General features: G+C 34.1%; 1 long non-coding RNA gene across 2 annotated transcripts; it reads left to right on the forward strand.

Moving 5' to 3' along the window:
* The first annotated feature begins 9,092 nt into the window (after positions 1-9,092).
* On the forward strand, positions 9,093-10,132 carry LOC145062935 (uncharacterized). 2 transcript variants are annotated; one of them, XR_013687786.1, is made up of 4 exons: positions 9,093-9,199; positions 9,363-9,434; positions 9,709-9,807; positions 10,053-10,132. It is a non-coding gene; the product is annotated as an uncharacterized LOC145062935 (long non-coding RNA). The 2 variants fall into 2 exon arrangements; XR_013687787.1 differs by having other exon boundaries at positions 10,057-10,118.
* The last annotated feature ends 604 nt before the right edge of the window (positions 10,133-10,736 follow it).

Consider the following 10,736-nt stretch of genomic DNA (forward strand, 5'->3'; position numbering starts at 1 on the left):
TCAGTTGCCTCAGAACTGCAGTCATTTTCCAGTCTTCGTCAAGCTCTCAGTACTGACAACACATCGTTTAAAGCGACTATTGAGGAGCGCCTGTCTAAGCTGCATGAAGACCTAGCTGCCGAGAACTCAGTCATGGACGCTCTCGCTCGTAAGACCACTACTCTCAAGGTCAAGAGACTTTAGCTTTTCCATTCTCAAAAGGAAATTGAATCTCTTCCATCTGAGCGAGAAGTTGTTTCTTCATGTGTTTCGAATGTCCACGTCGCCCTTTCCAACATCATTGAAGCACATGATCCGATCCTGAATTACTCAGTGAGGCGCACTCTCGCAGAGAAGCTTGCTCCTGCCCTTGCTCTCCTAAGCAAAATTGAAGGGCTCCTTGACTCCGTGTCCCTTCTGAAACAAGGGGGAGAAGATGTATCTCAACCGCCTCCCACTTCTACAACAACTAAAGCAACCGAACCTCATTCAGCAGGTCAAGCCTCAGGTTCGAGTGTCAAAGACAAAGGGAAGAAAATTGTTGAAGATAGTGATGACGATAAAGAGACGATTGCAGATCTCTTAATGAAGCAAGGCCGTGATAAAGATGCTGACATGAGTGCTCGTGTTGCTAGAGAGGCTGAGGCGACTGAAAGAAAAATGAAGGAGGCTCATGACCTTCTTGAGAGTAGGAAAACCCTTTTTCCTCCGTGGACTCTTGAGAAGCTTTTGAAAGAAGCAATTGAAACTCCCAACATTATGTGGCTTGAACCAGTGATTTCATTGGATCGTATCAACTCTGTCGATTCACAGTTCGACATGCCACTGACCCGAAAAGCCTTCATCTTCCATGCCTTTGATAACGTTGCTAATGTCCTTCATCCTCATCCAAAGGTTGATAGGGATCTCGTCGAATTCTATCTGAAGTCTGCTCAACCACAGTATCAAACTTGGAGTTCTCAGAAGATAGTCAACGTTCGGGTCCTCAAGCCGTTTCGTGTGGGGAACGTCACGAACGTTCGGTTCAAGGTGCTGAGGCGTTCTGCTAAAATCGAACATGCCATATCGCTTACTGATCTTCCCAATCTGAATCCACATGAATGGATTATTTTGCACAACATCCTCCTCACCAATGAAGCGGAGTATGGTCCGATTATTGATCACTTCAAGAGGATGCTCGTATGCTACATTATGGAAGTTGCCAAGATGGATCAGGAGATCGCTAGCATATTCAAGAAAAAGCCCACTATTTCTCCTGTTGGCTCTGCTAGTGATTTGAACATGATGCAGATGGGAAAGATCGACTCGAAACAGAATTCTGTCATGTTTACAAGGAACGAAGGCCAAAAATGCCTGTTCGCTTTGGCTGACAAACACCTTTACACCACTGCACGCCTAGAACATGTTCTGGGAATCATTCATCGATGCAAGCAGAATTTAGCAGACGACAAGAAGTACTTCAATGACATGATCCAGTGGTACATTCGCTTCAGACAGACAATCCTTGCTCTCATCCCACGTCTGTTTGAAACCACTAAGAAAGTTTCTGCAGCTGGACCCAGCAAGCCGAAATAATAGTCTCGCTCCAATTGACGCAAAGGGGAGATTGTTAGGTCCAAAAGGGTTGCATCTTGGGCTCGCTATTTAGTCCATTTAGTCTCCGGTATCGGCATATCCATCCGAGATTTATTTTATAGGGTTTTGTATTTATAGGTGCTTGCATGCATCCTAGTACGCGAGGTTTTTTTTTATAAGTATTTATGTCAATCTTTTGATCTTTATCTTTTGTAACCCTAATATCCTTTACAGCGGAAGTTCTTGATCGAGCTCTGCTGAGGATTGAATCAATTGAATCATTCGACATATTCAGATTCATTCTTGTGTTTTATATTGCTGTTTTTCGCTTTCGTGATTTACCTGTTATAAGATCTAAACGATCAAAGAGTTTCATAAACTCATCACTTCCTTTCTAATGAATGTCTATGGTTGAGTACTAGATACAACCCAGTAGTACCATCTAAAGCCTTCTTTATGATAAAGGGTGAATTAAACTTTACTTGATATAGTTTACTTTCTAATCAGTAGAAATGTCCTATTTTTAAACTTTTTAGGATTATACTTCAATCACTATTAATTGTATCTACAATACAAACACCAACTAATTACATAATTGTAGAATATTTTAAAAGGGCATTTAGATTATTATATACAAACCCACCAAGAATAATTTCATTTATTCCTCTAAAAGTTGAGTTAGTAGAAAGCAAGCTTCTAGTGACAAAGCAAGTGGGAGGAACATGGAACTTGAAGCTACTCAAGAACCATAGCCGGATGTAACAATTGTTGGCACTAGTTTCAACAAGGAATTAGTGAACATGAATAGTAGCTATTCATAAACACAAATTGCTCACAATAATGGTAGAAATCATCTATGACTTGAGAAATTTCGAATCTCTCATTGATGAGTTCTTGATGATTTCTAGTTAAACCATCAACTATCAAAATGTTATATCAGATCTTGGATCTGACAAATGACTTACCGTCATAAACATTGAGATGTAATCCATGTTTGATAATCAAGTATGGGCTTGATTAATCTTCCTCTCTATAGCAAGGTTATAAGGAGTAAGAGAATATTCTAGAAAGAATATATACATATATATATATATATATATATATATATATAGACCCACACACATTTAGTAATACTTGTTATATAAGGATTTTCTCACACTCATGTCATTGACTATGGTCCTTATCATACTCATGACATTGACTATGATCAAACCTTTTCACAAGTAGTTATGATTAGATCAACAAGGATATTATTTACTATAACTTCATATTCTTAATATGAGATATAGCAAATAGATTTCAAGAAAGACAACTTTTCTTAATAAACATCTACTAGAAGATATCTATATAGCTTGGCCTGGAGGTTTTCTTAATCCATGTTATCCTAACCAAATGTGTAAGGCTTAAGATCCACTTATGGATATAAAGCAAACATCTCAAGGTTGGAATAGTCATTTTAATATAAAGATACAAGGTATGCTTTTATATCCAAATGAAAAGGAACATGTGTGTGTTTACTAAGAACTAATGGAAGGATAGTGATATTCCTAAACTTGTATGAAAGAGACATACTTAATCATTTCAAATGACATTCCGACTATGCAAGGTGGTTTTCACCTTGACTCGGAAAGTATTTCTAAAATGAAAGACTTAAGAATGACAACATACATTCTTTGAATGTAAAATCTATAAGAGATAGATAAAGATGAATGTTAAAGTTTATAAAATTCCTTTTGCATGAAATGAAAATATCTTCAAAGAGGTCAAGATAAAAGATTCATTTGGAAGATTCTTGACATTGTCACATGACACTATTTTTGAGTTTTTCTCAAATTGACCTAGCACATAGGTTGAGCTAGATGAAATGATTTACATTCAATTTGCTTGGCAAATAAATCCATCATTTATGTCATATCAAGAGATACAAAATTGAATACATGGTTAAGTCACTATATGATTGTGAGAACATTCTAAGAGTACTTAAGAAGAGATAAGAGAATGAATATGAGATAATTAGTTTAGAATAAAATCTTAATGTAAACAACTATATATGATTTTGAATTCTAAATAAATATAGATAATTATGAATTATAATTGGATTATGACTTCATTTTGGAATGAAGAGTAAGTTTAGTTGAAATGAGGTCCAAGCAAAACATAATGACACATTCTACTACAAAATAAGAATACACAAATTTTAAAGTTAAAGTCAAATATGATTAGATGAATGAGTTCATTGAAAAACTATGTTGATTTCTGCCATTTAATGATCACATAGAAATCTTTGTGACTTCGAGAGTTGACTTATTCAAGCTAAGGGACTCTATGTCATGAAAGAACACCAATCATATTTTCCAAGATATTTAACGATGCCTAGAGTAAAAGTCAAATATGGAGATAGAGTATTCGCGAAATTCAAACAAATTAAATTTATTTGAATCCATTAATAAAGTCTTTCCTTTTAAGCTTAGTATGAGTGGTCATACTTCAGCCATGAGTGTTTTATTGTTCTAGTAATGGGATTTTGATTTGAATTTACTATTTGGATATTGGAACATTGTAACAACAACTTTTACATAATGTTTTGATATACTAGAATATGATCATTACATTAATACTTGTTGTGTTCTATATTAACATGTTTAATCCATGAATAATCTTATTATTCTAAAGGTTTATAGTCGGTCATGATTGTGGGAGAAATTATGAAGTAAGACTAATATGAAATGGATTCGTTGACTCTCACTAGATGATTGTAGGCAAGAAGTTGTAACCAAGTTTCATAGGTACTTGTCAGAGAACTAGTACTAAACAAACCAGCATCTAGATCATCTCATAGATTGTAGTTATGAGTGATACTTGATTAAAAAGTATTATCTTTGTGTCTTTAACACCTAAGATACATAGTGGGACTTAAGTGTACGGAGTGTTGTGCTTTGATATGACCAAATAATGCTCCTTGACTGGGCAGATATAAAAGTCACATTCGGGTATGGTGTGAACTATGCAAGAGGATTATGTAGTAAAGATGGGATTTGTTCATCTTATGTGTTGAGAGTTAGACATCAAACGCGTATTACCCAAAGTTGAATTACAAATGAGATTGATTATGATTCAAGGCTCATATTCAACAAGATGTCTATAATAAAGGGATAATTGATAAACTTACCTTAATACATCATTTGAAGCTTAGAGCTTTTAGGAATTGGATGTTGATGAATGGCATTCTTCGTCATATATTATTGGGGGCAATGAAATATTGCTAGACGTATACCAGTGTGTATATCAATCTATGACGAGTCTTGTGCAAGTGGGAGATCGAAAGATCTAGTATGCCCAAGAGTCATTATGGAATGATACTGCTAATAATATATGATCCTATAGGGTCACACCATATAGCAAGTCACCATCAATTGATTATTTATTAGTATAGTTTTATTATTCATAAATATATCAACACTTGTATTTAATTGGAAAAATTATTATTTCATGGAAATAATATCTTACTAATTGGGAATTTATTATTTGTGGAAATAATATTTATTGGATATATATATATATATATATATATATATATATATATATATATATGTATATATATATATATATATATATCCAATAAATATTATTTCCACAAATAATAAATTCCCAATAAACTAGTTCAATTTATATAAAAGTTAGTTTTATATAAAATAAGGTAGTTACAATTTATATAAAAGATGTTTTGTATAAAATAAGATATTTATATATGACTAGTTGTATATATATATATACATATATTAGAAATTCTTTATAAAACTGATCGATTTTTATAAAGATAACATACATGTATATATAAATTAGCCATGAGACAATTTTTGTCTTCTTTTATGCATGCTTTTTCGAAAATTGTAAGGAGACCAAGCATGGTCTTCTTTTGCCATGTTTGGGACAATATTGTCCCTACTTTTAATTTATGGTCTCCTTACACCTTTTTGATCCTTGGTGGGTAAAATAGTTTTAGTTTTATTCAACAATTTTAAAGCTTCCGTTGTCATTTTTACCGGTTGTGAAACTAAATTTAAGAATAAAAACCCAACAATAAGATCAAGGAGAATCCCAAGAATGTCGGAATTATAGCTATTCTTGTTATATATAAGAACACTAGTTGATCGATCCACTCACAAACACTTCATGTACCACTTCTTCGTTGGTTCTTTTGACACTTTAGCACATTCATTTCATTACTAAGATCAGCTAGCACCTATAAATTTATTTCTATTTAATTAAGTTTTAAGGCAGGTGATGTCATCACCTCCCGAGATTTTATGTCGGAGATCTAAAAGGATTAAGGGCTTTCCGTGTAATTATTTGTGTTATTCCATTTACTTTCATTTACTTACTATTGTTAGATCAACATATACTTATTTCATTACTTTCTTGATTTTTAATCTATTTTCATATCGACATTATGAACATAATTTGTGGTATCTTGGTACCTTTTTTTAGTATCTTAAAGTTTTATTACATATATTCATTTGAACACTATTTTTGTCCTAAACATACTCATTTGCCTCTCAAAAATACTACTCTTTAACTTAATAGAACTTTCACTACTCTAACTTTTTTTCCCCAGATGTAACACCCCTTGCTAGGTACTTCCATTTTCAGCATTTCATGTCATTTAGAATTGTAGTTTGGCCACTTACGTTGGATGTACTAGCCTTGTACACTAGGTGTAAGTCAACGATTCTGTCACAGCGGAAAAAGTGTATGTTGGGCACACATGTGGATACGTCGGGCATACTCGCGCAACTTGTAAACCCTAATACTTTGGGTGTTATCACTATTTAAGAAACATAAACCCTCTTAGACCTTCTTGTGACCAGCTGTAACGCCCGTAGATCAGGGCTAGTCAATTTAGAGACGATAGGCGTAAAAAATGAATTTTTGATGAAAGATTATTTAGAATGAATAATCTTAACTAAGTTGTAGTATATGTTACAAGGATTCCATACATATAAAGAACGCCGAAATCCGAGTTATAACGAAGAAGTTATGACATGTCGAAGTTTCGCGACAGAACCGGCACAACGTTGAATGACGTAAAAAGTGAATTTACGTTAGAGTGATATTTAGCCTTAGTGATCTAAACGATAATCGAAGATCTCGTTGTTAGTAGCGAAACGACGAAAAGTTAGGCAAGAACCACTACTAGAAAAAAGGCCTTTTACGACGTGCAAAATACGACACTCATTGATCTATGTTACGCAAAGGATAGTGACATTAGAAAAATGTCATCTCTTCAAAAAATTTAAGGATAGAAGACACGCATTATTGAGCGCCCTTAAATTAGTGTCTAAAAAAAACACGGAGGGCACCTATAATAAAATGCGCGTCGTCTAAGGATGTCGCTTTATAATTTTTAATGGAACGTGCGTTCCATCCTTTAACAGTAGGGGGAAATGAAATTCTGAAAAATTAAAAATCCCGCCTTCCTTTTTTTTCTCCTTTCCCTCTTGCCCAAATTATGGACGCTCCTTCCTTCCCCCTCCCGACATTGACTGTTGCCTACTTCTTCCCTCACTTCTACCTACTGGAACCACCATATCTCCCACTCGATGTTGAAATTGTTAGAAAAAGCCCTAATTATACCCTAAAAACTCATTCACACTCCACTAGATTGGGCTCTCATTAATTGGAAATCCGCGCTGAATTTCTTTCTACCCATAGACACGATTTTCAATAATGCGATAACAAAAACGATTACGAGCCATGAGAGAGCGTACACTAAGATTGATTTATCCTTTTGGACGACTTTGAGGTAGTAAACGATACTGTATTGGTAAATGAAGAATCGGAAAGAAAGGAGGATTTCCGTCAGACGACCGACTGTACCGGTGGATCGGAGGTGGTCCTGTTCTTCCTCCCACCATGATTACCAGCTTTTGTTCGCCGGAACACCGATTCCAAGAGAGAAGGTGAAGAAGACAGCGGCGAGCTGGAGGTTCATGATTATTAGGTCACCGAGTGCAGTTCTGAAGCCTCTTTCGAGTCCGATCTCCATAATCATCGGTAACGCCATTAAAAGACCAAGTTGAACTACAGATTGAGAAGCCATGGCTGCTTTCAAAGCTTTATCTCCTTGCATCTTTGCTGATTTCATAATTGCTTTTTCTAATCCACTTAAACAGAGATATAATCTCCCGTATAAGAACGCATACACAGTAAGCATCACCATCTGAAACATAAGATAATTTGTCATTTTCTTTAGACACTTACAGTACTATTAGACACATATACATATATATATATATATATATATATATATATATATATATATACAGATATTAATTAATTTACCATTGAGCTAACGTCGTCCTACTTCCTAGATGGTGTTTGTGTGTGCGCGACAAGACTGAACAGAAAATGGGAAAGAAAAGAAAAAACGAGCAAAAAGATAGAGAAGAGAAAGTGTTGATAGCTCTGTTAATGAATGTGGAGTCTCCAAAGCTGTTGATATCATAGACAGCATCATAAAGGATCCTTCAAGGGCACAATAGCTAAAGTTTTTCATGTCTGATCGAGATCTTTCAAAAGAACTTGATGACAGATTTGGCTCTCAGTGTGGGGATATTTTGGTCTTTTTCGATGCATTGGATAATTGCAACTCTGAATCGGTTAATGTGAAGGTCCTTACTTTCTTTGTTGATCTTTTTTCTGGAGACACATGCCCTAATTTCAATCCAGATTTACAGAAGAAATTCCTTGACCTGGATTTGGTCCACAGAAGAAGGATTTCTTGAAAGTGCTACGCCTACAGGGTTCAAGGTATGCTTTGTTACAATGCTATTTATGTTTTACTTTTTTTGTTTGACTTGATGGGCTTTCTTGGTTAACCACTTAATCTGGACAACTTAGTGTATCAAAACACCAACCCTTCCCCTACTTGCCCTTAATATTTTTTCCACCAACTTCTCTCATGTTAAAATTGATGATGATTATGAAATCTGTTTGTTGGGATGTAAGGGTAAAATGGTCATTTGGTCTTAGGGGCTGTTTTATAGTTGCTAACCATTCAGCCACTTTACCATACAAGACTTGATGGGAAAATAACAGAAAAAAGAAACAGTCCCTGAATTATTTGTATTGATTCATGATTGATACCTTGTGTTTTCCCATTCCAGGTAACAGTTTCCAATTCGAATCCAAACATAGTAATGGTTGGATTTCGTGTCCATGTGGGAAACAAATTAGCAAACCATATACCCTCTGAGATAACAATTTTCCAAAGAGTTATAAAACTAGACGAAGGCATGAGGTCATGGTATGACATCCCATTTACAGTTGCAGAATCCCTTCTACTTGATGAAGAAATTACAATCTCCATAGGAACAACTTTCAACAGATCAACGTTGCATTGGTCAAGTTACTCCTATTGAAGAACAGGTTGTTTCAAGCCGTTTTGTCTAAATGAGAAATATATTATCAAGTACACAAGTCACTTCTCTACTTCAGTTTTTTATATTATGCTTTTACTAATTTACAATCACAGGGACAACAGATGCAAATGAGGAATCTTCACGATCACATGCCATTCTTCGTTTATAAATCTTGCAGGAAATGAAAGAGGTGCAGATACAACTGATAATGATAAGAAAACAAGGTAAAGGTTGGAATATAGAATGGAATGGAATGGAATCAGTCATTCCATTCCATTTCTTCCCTCTCTATTTTTCTCTCTCTCTTTTATTCTAATGATCAAAGTTCTTGTTTTTAATATCAGTTTCCCTGTTCTCTTTTATACTTGATGCACCTTTTATTTGCAGGCTTGGCCTGTGCGTACTCCAAGGCCTGTTGCTTTCAAGCTTGTTGCTGATACCCCTCTTCTTACTGGACAGGTAAGTTTCAAATCTTTTTGTTGTGGATTTCTTATAGTTTCTTTTTGTTGTGGATTTCTTATAGTTTACTTAGCTTCTTAAATCAAAGAGTATAAAGCTTTCCTAATGTGTTCTAATAATTAAGAAAACAGTGTTTTTTTGAAAAATACTGATGGACTTTGCTATTTTGTTGTATGGTGTATTACCTTGGATATAATTTGTTTTTACAGTTTTCTCTTTTTATTTAATTTAAATTTGGATATAAGTTTGTAACACATGGGATTTATGATTGCAGCAAACAATCTTTCTTTTCTTTCTAGACATGATTAAAGGCATGTTTTTGGCTGTAGTTATTGGACCACCTGTTGTGGTTGCCATCATTTTAATAGTACAGGTATTATTCTATCTCTGAGAAATTTCATTTGCCATTTCATCAAAAGCTGCCAGATGGACTATTATCTTTCATGTTTGAGTTGGTTCTCAACTTGTAGAAGAATAACATAAAATATTTTGGCATCTGAGTGTAAAAAATAATATTTGAACTCATAAGTTCCTTAATAATACTTTATTGTGTTACATGTACTTTATTACTTACTCATAATATATAATTCAATCTGATTATTGATTATATATTATGAGTAAGGAGAGCATTCTAAACATTCTGGAAACTTTAAAAGAAGAGGGAAATAGGGTCTTGTTCAATGCTTTAGCTGTGTTTGTTGTAAGGGAGATCAACTTATCACAAGTAAGTTACTGTTTTACCCTTTTATTTAATATTTTTGTGATTGAATGAAAGTCTTAATGAAAGTAATTGACAACCTTTCTCTGTAAATGATGTTGTGATTGTGGGAGAGGTGTTGTGTTTTTCTCTGTTGCTAGGTAACCTTCTCAACAACAACATTCTACTTAAGCAGGTGAGTAATCAAGATTAAGGGAGACTTGTAATCATGTTTGACATTCCTTTCCAGTAAGAAACAAAGTTGTATGATTATTTGTTTGTTTTATAGGAATGTATAACCCATGTTAGCAATGTTTTATTTTTGTTTAACATTTGAATGATTCTTTGTATGACATTACAATTTGTGTAATTTATTTTATTTTTTGAGTATGAAATTTTATTTTATATTATGCAATGGATTGTATTTTTTGTATATGGTATTTTATTTCTATTATGAGAAATTAAATGCAAATTTAATTTAAAAATTAATAAATATATAAATTTATTTTTTTTAAACATTTAAATTTACGATACGCAAAAATGTGTGTCATCTTCATTTATGACGTGGCCTTTCTTGACAGGGGCTTTCTTGATACGCATTGCGT

This window comes from Lactuca serriola, chromosome 7 (genome assembly GCF_051521515.1).
Source record: "Lactuca serriola cultivar US96UC23 chromosome 7, Lser_US96UC23_V15, whole genome shotgun sequence".
In the NCBI taxonomy this organism is placed as follows: domain Eukaryota; kingdom Viridiplantae; phylum Streptophyta; class Magnoliopsida; order Asterales; family Asteraceae; genus Lactuca; species Lactuca serriola.